The sequence below is a fragment of the Diceros bicornis genome, chromosome 5, assembly GCF_020826845.1.
Source record: "Diceros bicornis minor isolate mBicDic1 chromosome 5, mDicBic1.mat.cur, whole genome shotgun sequence".
NCBI lineage: Eukaryota > Metazoa > Chordata > Mammalia > Perissodactyla > Rhinocerotidae > Diceros > Diceros bicornis.
In genome coordinates, this window is record NC_080744.1 from 285,018 (window position 1) to 297,981 (window position 12,964).

The following is a 12,964-nucleotide window of genomic DNA, read 5'->3' on the forward strand; positions in this document are numbered from 1 at the left end:
CTCAGCCCAAGCCATGTATGGGCTGTGGTGGTCTAGTGTAGACTCCAGCCTTTTGTTCTTTCCTGGGGGGTGGGAAGGATATGGAAAACAATGCTCTGGCCACGGAGAAGATTCAAGGGAATAAAAATGAATCACCGCCAGCCACCAGGAAACACCAGGAGTTCTCTAAATGGAATAGTCCCCCTGTACCTTGGGTGGGGGCAGACGAGTAGAGGAACAACAGCTGTGGGGAGACAGCAGAAGGGGACCCCGCAGCTGGAGAAGGGGATCCTGCTGTGAGACTGGGATGGAAACCATGGCAAAGGAACAAACCAAAAGGGACGTGAGTTTGTGCTGGTTTCCTGTGGGGCTCCTCAGGGAGGCTTTTTTCCTGAGCTGCCCCTGGTGATTTCCTAATCAGCTGTCCCAGCCCCCAGTCTCCACCCTGAGCACTGTCATCTGCATAAAAATCTGGAGAATGTGACCAGCTATTCACGCGTGTCCCAAAGGCTCTGCGAGTTACGAGGCTGCACTTGCAGCCTGCTGCAAAAGGGCCCCCATCCAGCGGGCCCCAGGCGAGGGGGGCCCCAGCGTCCAGGGACACCTGGAGCCAGGCCAGGCCGCGACCCGGGGCCCCGGGGGAACTTCAGGCGCCCCGCTGCCCGGCAGCCCGCTGGAGCCTGAGACGTGGGACTGTGACTGGATTCTCTCTTGCTGTCTCATGCTCCTTTAGTTAATCTAATTTGCTTATTACTTTTTAAGCATCCTTATATTTCCCTATTTACTTGAGTCTTCTTTAGGGTTTCTAAATAAAGTCTTTTTTTAAAAAACCTTTTTTATTACGGTCATTTTCAAACTTACAAAAAATAGAGGGTAGTGTGTTGACCCCGCACCGCCTAGCTTCAATGTTTATTTTACCAAATTTGTTTCACTTATGCCTCCTCCACTTTTTTCCCTAGAGTATATTAAAGCAAATCTCAAATACCATATCATTTCAACTGTAAGAACTTCAGAATGTATTGCTAGCAGATAAGCACTTTTTTAACATAACAATACTACTATCATATATAATAAAATTAGTAATTTTTGATATCATATAACCATGGACAAAGACCAAATATATTTCTTATCCTACCACAGGATCCAAACAAGATCCATACATAACCTGCATTAGTTCCTCTCTCTTTTTCTATGCCCTTTATTTGTAGTAGAAAGTTGGTCATAAGTTTCTGTAGAATTTCCCATATCCTAGATTCTGCTTATTACATTCTTGTGGTATTTTTCCAAGGATCCCTAGATCCTTTTCATTGGGGAATGGTATTTAGAGACCACCATCTGGGCACGAGGGATGTTCTTTTGTCATTGTTTTGTGGATTTTTCAGAGTAAACAGTGAACAAATATATACTTTTGAAAATGAGAAAAACTAAGTTCCTATTGATATTTCCAATTTAAATTTATGATTACAGGATTTTTACTTATTTGATTTTATATTTGCATCTTGTTCCTTCTTTGCTGAATAGCTTGGTTTCTATGGTGCTAACAACAATTACTTATTAGCTTCAGTTTACAACACATTTAACACAGGTTAAAATTTCTTTGCAATAAGACAGCTAAGATGCAATAAACCAAATCCTGAATGAGATATTCTATAAGCCAAATTAGCTAATTTCTCTAAAAAATAATGGCATAAAAAATAGAAGGGATGGGCTTTTGGAGAATAAAAGATACTGAAGAGTTGTAATAACCAAATCCAATGTACGGACGTTGTTTGGATTCTGATTTGAACAAAGTTACTATAACATACATCTTTCAGATAATCAGGGAAATTTGAATATAGACTTAGTATTCACTTATATAAAGGAATTATTTTTAGTTGTATAATTATCATAATGGCATCGTTGCCATTTTTTAAAGCTCTTATCAATAAAAGATAGATGCATATTGAAGTGTTTCCAGGTGAGTTAATATGATTTCTGAGATTTGCTTTAAAATATTCCAGGGAAAAAAAAAGACAGAGGGAGAAAGAAAGGAGAATAGGCTTTTAAAAACTGCTGATAAATTTGGTCATAGGTACATGGGAGTTCATTATACTATTCTTTCTACTTCTATTTCTATCATTAAATGTTTTTAAAAATAAAGAAAAGATAAATTCTTGGTGAATAATTAAAATCTAACTTATGTCTAAATAAGCGTAGTTTAGAAAACAATAGGAAAAGTAAATCTGGGTAAACATAGAATGAAAAGAAAAGGAAAGAAAACTTAAATGAACAAAATAATCTGATGAACCAATCATCTCCTCTACGTAGTTCCATTTCTCTCTATATTCTCACTAGCAACTTTCTAGAACCCGACCACCTCTCTTCCATATGATTCTGGAAACATGCAGATATCCCAATTCTCTGCCTCTCATTTTAGAACTGCCTCCCTTCTGTTTGTGTTCGTAATGCCAGCTAATCCATACTATGGTGAAATTTCCCATGGCTAACGGGATTTATGGGACTTCAGTTTGTCTTACTTGGTGACGTACAGGGTTTGCTTTCCTGAAGTCACTAACAGAGGCCCCCAGATTGGGGACAGGAACAGGCACAACTCGTTCCTTCTACGCCAGGTTGGTTCTTCCACTAGTGGGTCCTGGCTTTGCCACTTCATCCCTGACACCAAACTGGGGGCCCATTTTACTCCCAAGCCTGTGACCCACCATCTACTTGCTATAGTGACTATAAGCAGAAATGCATTCTTCAGTTTCTGAAAACTAGCCTATTTCTCAACGCAGCTAACAACTAGCCTGATTCAAGAACTAAAACCCTCCCAGCACAGACTGCTCCTTCTCTTCCGAGGCCAGGGCTGGGGGGAACAAGGGTGCCTTGTGCTCTGCCCTCAGGGTCAGCAGAGAGAATGTGGCCTTGTGTGTGTCCTGAATGTGCAGTACATGACCTCATGCATATTCAGTGGGCTTTTCCAACCGCCAGAGTCTCACTAACGACCAAAACTTCTCTTTTTAGAAAGGTGCTCCTCTTTGACTTCTGAAATTATTTCACCATCCTGGTCCTTTTGCCTGGTTTTCTGTCTTAGCCATGACTCCTCTTCTTAATAACTTGCTCCTTTTTCTCTCCCCTCTCTTCCTCTCCCCGCCTTCACCTCTGCTCTCCTCCCCTCCCTTTTCCTCCCTCTCCCTTCTCCTCCCTCTCCCTTCCTACCCTCTCTCCCTCTCTCCCTTTCCTTCTCCATGCATAAAACTAGTGAAGATACCTGACCTCAGCTATCAATTTGAGATGGATAAACAGAAACCCTGTATATCATTTTCACCCAAGGTCCAATCCTGCATCTCCAACAGACTGCTAGATCTTTATATTTGGATATCCCATTATTAAATCCAAAATCGAGTTTATAATCCCCCAAAAAGATTCTCGCTCCCATTTCCTTTGACCTTGTGAATGACACTTCCAGTCTCCCAGCTGCCCAGATTCGGAGACTTGTAGCCATCTCTTGTTCTTTCCTTAAACACTCAACTGAGCCAGGCAACGAATTCCATCCTTTCAACCTTTAAAATGCATCCTAGCTCATCCCTCCTCTCCATTTCTACCACCACCACCTGGCCTGGCCCTGCAGGGTTGGATTACAATAAGGGGCCCTCTTTCATTTCTGTCCTTGGGTCCCTAGGGCCCACCCAGATGATTCCCACTCAAACACTGCTTGACCCACATCACACCAAAAAACCTCAGACGAATATCTAACTAAACCTTCTCTGTAAGAAGCCACATCCTCAGGCTGGCATTTGAAACTTTTAGCAATCATTTTCACCTGATCTGTCCAATCTTCTCTCCATCCAGAATAGCTTCATCCTGATTCTGTATCTACAAGCTCATTTCCTGCCCAAACCTTTCCTTGTGCTTCCATTCCCACCTAGGAGGCCACACTGCTTCCCTCCACCTATCTGTGACCTACCCATTCTCCAAGTTCCTGTGAAAACCTCTTCCTTCAGAAGGGATTTATGGATGAAACGACTGTATGTTTAGTTTTGGTTTATTCCACCCCCCCCCCAAAGCCCCAGTAGACAGTTGCCTGTCATAGCTGCACATCCCTCTAGCTGCTGCACGTGGGATGCGGCCCCAGCACGGCCGGAGAAGCTGTGCGTCAGCGCGCGCCCGGGGCCCAAACCGGGGCCGCCAGCAGCGGAGCGCGTGCACTCAACCACCAAGCCAAGGGGCTGGCCCCTAGTTTTGCTTTAAAATAACCCATGGGCAGTGGAAAAGTGTGTGGGAGGTATAAATGAGATGAGCTGGCCACGCGTTGATGCGTTAGGTATGTGGGGGTTCATTATCCTATTCCCTCTACTTTTGTATGTATTTGAAACCTTCCACAATGAAAAGTTTAAAATGAAAAATGAAATAGAAGCCAGAAGTATGGCTATAAAGCATCGTGTCTTATACCAGCAGGACTTACCAGCCAGCAAGTGGGGAGGACTCCAGCAGAATGGCAAGTGGGTCTTGGAGAGCATTGGCGGGGAAGAGGAGAGTGGTGGCCACATAATTTCCTGTAAAATTAGACTCCACAAGGGTGAGGATTTGGGTCTATTCCATTTACTGCTGTATCCAACATATGGAATATTCCTGGCCCTCCATAGCATTTGTTGAATGAATAGATTATCTACAAGTAAAGGTAGGTCTGAGAACAGCCTGCAAATCATTCTGTAAAAGAAGAAGAAAATGGCCATGCTTCTCTTGGGCTCTCAATCTGTTCACAGTGTACCGCAAAAGCACAGACATAGGTATCAAACAGCTCATCTATTCAAAAGGTTGCTATTGTGTGCTTCCCGTGCTCCATGTGCAGATAAAACAGAGGACAAATAGGTCTCTGCTCTCTGGGGCTTATCTGGTAGAGGAGACACAGACAAGAAGACACATGGTCCAGAGAGGTAAATGCGGAGTAAGGCACACAGTACCACGGGAGCATAGCAGAGGCACCACTGACTCTGGGGCCCAGGAAGGCTTCCCAGAGCTGAAACACGAAAATAAATAAGAGCTGGCCTTGTGAACAGGGAAGGGAAAACTGTTTCTAGCAGAGAAAACAGCTTGGAGAAGAGATGAACACATGAGAGGAGTTTGCTCTGGGTGGGTCATGGAACAAAGGGGATGGGGGGAGTGGCTGTGAAGTGTCAACAGATAAGACTGGACAAAAGGGCAGAAGCCACATCTGCAGGGTCTTATAGGCCATTTTAAGGAATGTAAATTCGATACAAAGAGCTAAGAGGAGACATTGAAAAGTTTTTGAGCAGCCAGAGTGGTGTAATCAGATTTCACATTTTAGAGAACAGATTTCATTCATTGAATGAATGAATGAAATAAGAGAATGAGTAAGAGGGTGGGGGGAGTGGAGCCTGAAGACAGCAGAAAGAGTTAGAAAGCTCAAGCAATTGCTTTGGAAAGAGACGATGGTGCCTCACCTGTGGATAGAGGGGGGATGCAGACAGCCTAGGATGGACGGGGAGGCCCTTCTTCAAAATATTTATGAGCAAATGAAACAGGTATTTGTGCAAACCTTCCTCACTCAAATGCAAGTTTTTTCCCCAAATAGCTTTTATTTGGGAAAATACAAATGTCTTTAAAATATTCCTACTATATAGGGAGTGCCCAATTTAGGAATAGATTGCAATGTGAAGAAAGGGAAAGGCTGGTGGTCTGAGAATGACGAAATGGGGTTCTAGTCTTTAAGTGCTGTTCAATTGTTCCACTAATTTTATTTTATCATATATGAGTCCTTCCATTTCTTTAGTTCATTGTCTCCATTCACGGAGGTTGATTTTCTTGAATACTGCATGTTTCTTGGTTGCGGGCTTGTCTTTGTGGTTGAGATTCCCTGTTAGATTCTCTGTCGCATCTGTCGCCATAGCCTGCCTGGGAAAGACACAAGAGTTGCCCTTGTGACTTGCATTCTGGCGGCTCTCAGGGCCACGTCAGGGCACCGTGCTGGTTAGTCTCCTAGATGTCAGTCCTCACCACTCCCTCCTAAGGTCATCAGCCACCTGCTGCCCCGCCTCTGACCTGATGGAGCCTGGAGGCACACACTCCACCATTGCTGCCCAGCTGCTGTTGCTATTGGATCTACACCCTGTCTGTTGCCTTGGACCCCTTCCTGCTGCAAGTTTATGCAGCCTCCAGGCGCACACACCCTGTAGTCTGCTCCTACCTTCTTGGAGAGCTCAGATGAGTCTGCACTACAAATTTCCTTTTCAATCCAACCACATCAATTTTTATCCTTTAAGCTTTTTATGACCAAATTCTTAACCTAGTTTTTCTTTTTTTTAACATTTACCACAATCATTTAATGTTTTTTTTTTCTTGAGGAAGATTGGCCCTGAGCTAACATCTGTTGCCAATCTTCCTCCTTTTTTTTCCTTTTTTCTCCCCAAAGCCCCATTAGATAGTTGTATGCCATACTTGTACATCCTTTTAGTTGCTCTATGTGGGACAACTGCGTGGCTTGATAAGCAATGCGTAGGTCCGCACCCAGGATCCAAACCAGCAAACCCTGGGCTGCCAAAGCAGAGCGTGCGAACTCAACCGCTAGGCCACCGGGCCAGCCCCTTAACCTAGTTTTTAAGCACGGTCTATTTCTAGGAATCTGGAGGAAAGTGCAACTTGTATTTGGTCCACCATTTTGAAATGAAAGTCTCAATTTTGGCTAAACTAGTCAGGTATTGCCAGAAGCCAGCCCTCTGATGGCATTGAGATTAACGTTCATCACAATCTTTGCTGAAAGTGAGATAAGAAGAGGGTGTGAAATTTGGTTAGGAAGCAGGGACAATTTATTTTCTTAAAGCTGATTTCTTGTTAATAGCTGAGCAGGAAGTCAGAAGTTTGCATCCAAAAGAATATTTTTTGGTCACTGGGAAACGGGTCACTCAAAGTCAGAAACACAAAGTCAGAAAAATACCTTTATTTGCGTTTTGGAGTTTGGAATTCTATAATCCCAAAATGAGTGAATTTCAAGCCCCTGGATCTGGCAGAGCTGCCTCCTCTAGGCTGAGAAGCAGTTTGGTTCCAGGCAGCTGGAGGATTTATGGACACTTGAGTCCAATCCAACTGTGCAGGAGACAGGTTTGAGCAGGAGCCAGCCAGGTCCATGAGGTGATTAGGGCTACAGCTGGGGAGCGGGGCTTCCGGGAGGGGGAGGCCCAGCCTGAGGGGCTAAGTGATCAGTGTAGAGAGATTTGGAGGGCTCTGGAATTCTCCTCTGGCCTTGGTGGTGAAATGAAATTTGGGCTTTGATCCTCTGGCCAGGGCAGACCCTGTTGAGCGAGATTCCAGTCAGAGGCTATTCTCTATTTCATGGAGAAGGGAAAAAGTTGCAAAGTCCTGGACAAGGCAAAAAAGCTTTTTTGTCTTTTTTCCCCCAGGGGAAGTGTGCCAGTCTGTTCAGGTACAAGGTAAACAGAATTTAATAACTTAGTTAAGAAATCATTGCTTTGTTTCCTTTCAAGTAGCTGTATAAAAAGATTCAGGACCGCTTGACCATTTTCTAAACTTTAAATTTGTTTGTGGCCCAAACAAGGTGGGGGTCGGGGGGGGGGCGACTGGGCATGACAGGATTAACTGTGGTGCTTAAACTTCACAGCCCTAACCTGCAGGGGCCCCTTTCAAGGCCTTGACAATGTGTCCACTTGGTCATATGTTTTTATAATATTTGCAAAAGTAAAACTAACGTCCTCTTTCATGTTGACTTTCCCCCATCAGCATCATTTCATCTTGTGTGGCAGCCAATGGTATTTCGGGATCTGGCTAAAGGGATGTTAAATTAAAGATATACTGATTTTGGGTTCAGTGTGATACATTTATATAGTTTTCAGGCACTTCTGGGTGCAGTTATTTCCAGTTGTTTGAATGTAGGAATGGCTTTCAGGAATGCTCTTTTTTTTTTAATTGAGACATAACTCATATACCATGAAATTTATGCTTTTAAAGTATAAAATTCAGTGATTTTAGTATATTCACAAGGCTGTGCAACTATCACTACTAATTCTAGAAGATTTTCACCACCACCCCAAAAGAAACCCCATCACTAGTCATTCATTCTCTCCTTCCCCCACTGCCAGCCAGCTCCTAATCTCTTAATCCCCTCCTAAGCCACTTTCTGTCTCTATGAATTTGCTTATTCTGGACATTTCATATAAATGGAATCATACAATATGTGGCCTTCTGTGTCTGGCTTTTTTCACTTAGAATAATGTTTTTAAGATTTATCTATGTTACAGCATGAATCAGCACTTTATTCCTTTTTATAGCTAAACATTCTATTTTGCTTATCCATTTACCAGTTGATAGACATTCAGGTTGTTTCCAGGAATGCTCTTCCTGACCAATGCATTAATTCACGCAATGCGAAGGTCCGGGGCTAGTGGTGGCCGGTGGTGGTATAACGCTGTGAACGTGGCCCCGGGTGCCCAATGCTGCGAGCCTGAGGGTTGTGGTGCAGCAACAAGTTTGAAATATACAGAGTCAGAAACCACCGTGCTAAAGGAATGGCTAAGTCTCTCTCTTCTCCCTATAGAAATGATATTATAAAATTTCTGTCAAATAAAGAGATTACCAAAAGATTTGCAGCCAAAAAGTGTAGAAAAACTGATTTTAGAGATGTGTCAAGTAGTTGGTTAGTTAAAATATCTTATTTTTCTGGACTTGGGGATATTTTTTGTAATAATTTTTTCAAAATGTGTGATTTGTGGTTTATTTTTTCGTCTTAAACACTTTTTAATATAATTTTATATTTGTAATTGTGCATTTCTTAAAGAAAGACCCCCAGATCGTATATATAAACTGCAAGCCCCGAAACCAGGACCCACCCGCCCGAAGCACTGTGAACCCCCTTCTTCGCCGGACGCCTGGCGCTGGTCAGAGCTGGTGCGGGGGATTCCTCCTGGGGAATTACACAGCAAGCTGCTCAGTTCCAAGTTCCCACCCTTTCCTCGCCCATCCTTGTCTTCCTTGGCTTAGAGCACTGCCAGGAACGACGGGCCCCCTCGCCAAACTCGAAACCTCGCAGAGCGGCTGGGACCCCTCGACTTCCTTCAGCAAACGCTCCCCTCCCCACCCCTTCCATTGGGGGCGGAGTCTACGCCTCCCCTTAGGGTGGGCTTGGCCACGTGACACACTTAGGCCAATGGGTGTGGAGAGAAAAGTCCACGTGACAGTCAGGGCGCCATCTTCAGGGCTGCGTCTACCTTAGTCCCGCCCGGAAGCCGCCGTCACTCCCCTGGTCCTGCCGGAGGATGCGCAGGGGGCCCTGCCGGAGCATGCGCAAAGAGCCCGGCGTCCCGAATCCGACCTTCAGCCTGAAGGGGAGCTGCTGACCGCGCGTGAGAAACAGACACTGGTTATTGGGAGCCTGGAGTCGGGTTGTCTGAACAGTAGAGTTGCCGCAGGAGCCGATAATCCAGGGGCGCGTTGCCAGTCTGGACAGCAGAGCTAATGTCGTTGATCTCTCAGGAGGCAGCTGGGTTTGGTCTCAAAGTTAGAAGTTCTAAGGCCTCTGGCAGCAGATCCCGATACACCACCTTCCCAGGTTCCTGCTTGCTTGCGCGTGCTTCCACCTTTCTAGGAAATCCACTTCTGGGTTAAGCTCCTGTCTCCTTTTCCCCTCCCTAGGCTGTCATTTTAAGTACAGGCTATTTCACTGTTTCCACTCTCTATAATAGCATTTTGTCACTTCAGTTAAACTCCTTACAGATGCAACCCACTTCACTTCCCCAACCCTCTAATCTATAGCTTCGATTTGGAAACCCAATCAAAAGCCTAAAAAATCTGGGACTCTTTCATCAAGCAGTTACACTTTCAGAAATTTAGCCTAAAAGAATAGTTACACAAATATATAAAAATACATGTACAAGGATGCAAAATATAAGAGACAACCTAAATGCCCAACTATAGGGGATTGGTTAAATAAGGTATATCAATATAATGGAGTACTCACACTGCAACCATTAAAAGTGGTACAGTAAAAATGTGTTTATTGACATAGAAAGGAGAGGGTTGCCAAATGGAATGTACAGTATAACTCATTTTGTGAACATAAATGTGTGTGTATGTCTGCAAAGATATATACCAGTTATTTACTGTGGTTATATCTGGTTGTTAGAATCAAGGGTGCTTTTTATTTCATTTTGCTTATTTTCTTTTTCTTTTGCTAACCATATTTCCTAATATTCTGTAGTAAAAATTAAACAAATGTATTGTTATTTAGACCCTCAGAACTGTTTTAAATGAATGGAGAGGACCTCTTTTTTCTCTTTCTAATTTTTAATTTCATTTCATAGATACTTAGGGGTCGGGGGTAAATGAAGAGGTTTAACACAAAGAAGATGATAAGGATTGTGATGGAAGTGTTCTGTTCACAAAGAAGACAGCAAAGGTCCAGGCATGCGTATGTAGAGAAAGGGCGTGAAACGCAGGGTTGCAGCAGTGATGTTGGCAGCACAGGTGAAAAATGAATTTCTTCCTGTGCCTTTCCTGTAGAAGTTAAGCAATCTCTGATGAGCTTGGGATCTGGGTTTCCTGACGGAGTACAAATCAACACGAGATGGAAGCAATAGACCTCATCCCAAGAGGCCCATAGGTTCTCTTACTGTAGAGTTCTGGTTGGAGAGGAAAGGCAGATCCAACTGAGAATTTTCAGTTCATTATATTTTGCCCGTGAGAGTCAAGATTGAGCAACCTTTTCTTGCTTGAGGATCCATTTAGGGAAAATAAAGTTCCTGAGAGACTTGAGGGACATGTAGCAGGTCACACAGGAAGCTAGTGGTGAAGTCAGACCTTGGCTTTCAGCCCAATACATATTCCACCCATGTCATTTCAGTAATTTTTGGGAAGACTTATGGTGGCGACATGGTGACAGAGTTAACTCAGAGTTAAGAGAAAAAAGCCATCCTAAGCCTAAGCATCTGTCTGAGTTGTCTGGCACCACCATATAGATAGACGGTTCCTAGAAAAAGTGTGGAACACTTCACGAATTTCCATGTCGTCCTTGTGCAGAGGCCATGCCCATCTTCTGTGTGTCATTCTACTTTTAGTACACATGCTGTGAAGTAAGCGCGCGAAGACCTCTTACTGCCAACCGTGGCGTGAGCTCCCTATCTTTTTTAGGGAAAGGGTGATTCAAATTCAGTAATTCAATGTTCCCCATCTGAAATAAACAATGGTAAAGAAATAAAATCAATGCAATGAAAAAGATAAAAGGTAGGAACAGAGATGTAACCATCTGATAAGCTAAAAAAGATCACCGAGTAAGACTGTGTCTAACAGAGGAGGGTAAAGCAGCAGTAGAGTGGAGCCAGACTTTGCACAAGGGCTTCTTCCAGGGCTGAGCACCCTGCTGGAAAGCAGCAGGCCCTTTGGCTTGACCGTGTGGGGGCAGAGGAGCTGAAGGTGTGCTGGAGGAGCCCGCTGTGTGCATCTCTCCCTGGCTCTGCATTCAGTGATGGCAGGTTGATGGCTTGAAATCAGCTGTAGGGGGTGGTATTGTCAACACAAACAATCCATAATCAATCTATAAATCAAAATTGGGGTGAGTTTATTATGAGCCAAATTTGAGGACCATATAGCCTGGGGCCTTCCTTTCCCAAGGAGGGAGGGGCACGAAAGAAGTGGGGTGTACAGAACGGGTATACACGGTCAAAAAGCATGTATCACATATGATTGCAATGTCCCTTTTACAGTAGTCACAAGATTGCCCTGCCAGATTGCCCTGTCAGCATAGTGATTGATGGACACAGCCAGTAGCAGGTCTATTGTCTCGAGTTGGGTGGTCACAGGATGAGCATAGCAATCAAATCCTAGCCTAGGGAGAGATGCTTATCCTTAAGGAAATGCCAATGTGGGGGAAGTTGCATCCTTATCTTAAGGGCATTTGTTCTTGTCTTTGGGACATGTTAATTGCTTAAAGCAGATATACAGTGAATGTTCAGAGGCCACAGGCCCTTCTGGAAAAGTGAGCTCAGGCAAAGTTAGTTTTACACCAAATGGCTTCCTCATATGCTCCGATATATCCTATTGCTTGCCATTAATTTATCAGTATTTATACCACAAAAATCAACAAATGCTGTAAATCAAGGTTCTTTTCTTCAGAGAGCGGGTTGTTAAATGTTTACCAGCACGTTACTGAGACAAACCATGTAACTGTTCAGGGACTAATCCAGGGAACATCAGGCAGTCCTGGCAGAAGTTCCAAGGTGCACAAACCCTTCCCCCAGCCACCTCACCTCTCGACCCCTGCCCCCCACGGTGCCCCAGGACTCCCGGAAACCCACCTCCTCAAACACTCTCCTGTTACACCGAGGCAGGAAGTCCCCCAGGGCTCTGAAGCAGGCCTGAAAAGAGGATCCATTCTCAAGGAGAAGCAGAAGGTTGATTGAGAATATGACTCCTGCCACCTCTAAGCACAAAGTGAAACTTGAACTGTCCCTTTGAACTTACAAGGAAAATGTAAAGGAAATTAAAAGGGCCCTTAATGTCACTTGAACTGGAGAAGAGCATATCCAACATCCTTACACTTTTTCTCCAACATCTGCAGCTCTGTCTTGAGTAGAATTGCAGATGGTCTTTTGTTCCTTTTTGTTTTTAATGTCTGGAGAAACAGCTCAGCTTTCAAAGTATTATTAAAATAATTCTGGGTAAGATGGAAAATCTTTCGCTTTTTCCAAGCCATCGACTCTTCCTGAATTATCCTAACTTCTCATAAGCTTAGCTGCTGCCCTCCCCTCTCCTCCTCAGCTGCACTCTTGTAATAAAGTAGGCTCAAGGGACACGATTTCTTCTGATTGGGTTTTGGTGGGATGGAGGCAAGGGGCTGGGGAGAGAGAGTGACTAGGCAGCAGTGTGGAAATGACACCCATTTTAATGTCCACTCTACACGGTTGTCGTGTTGTGTGCTGGTGGCTTTAAAGCTTGTATCTGTGTATGATCTGTCAGTGGCGTCTGTAACGTCCCTTTAAGA

The 12,964-nt window shown here is 44.1% G+C and overlaps 1 non-coding gene across 1 annotated transcript; it reads right to left on the reverse strand.

Moving 5' to 3' along the window:
* Positions 1-10,959: 10,959 nt before the first annotated feature.
* On the reverse strand, positions 10,960-11,065 carry LOC131406702 (U6 spliceosomal RNA). The gene has a single exon (XR_009220326.1). It is a non-coding gene; the product is annotated as a U6 spliceosomal RNA (small nuclear RNA).
* Positions 11,066-12,964: the final 1,899 nt, after the last annotated feature.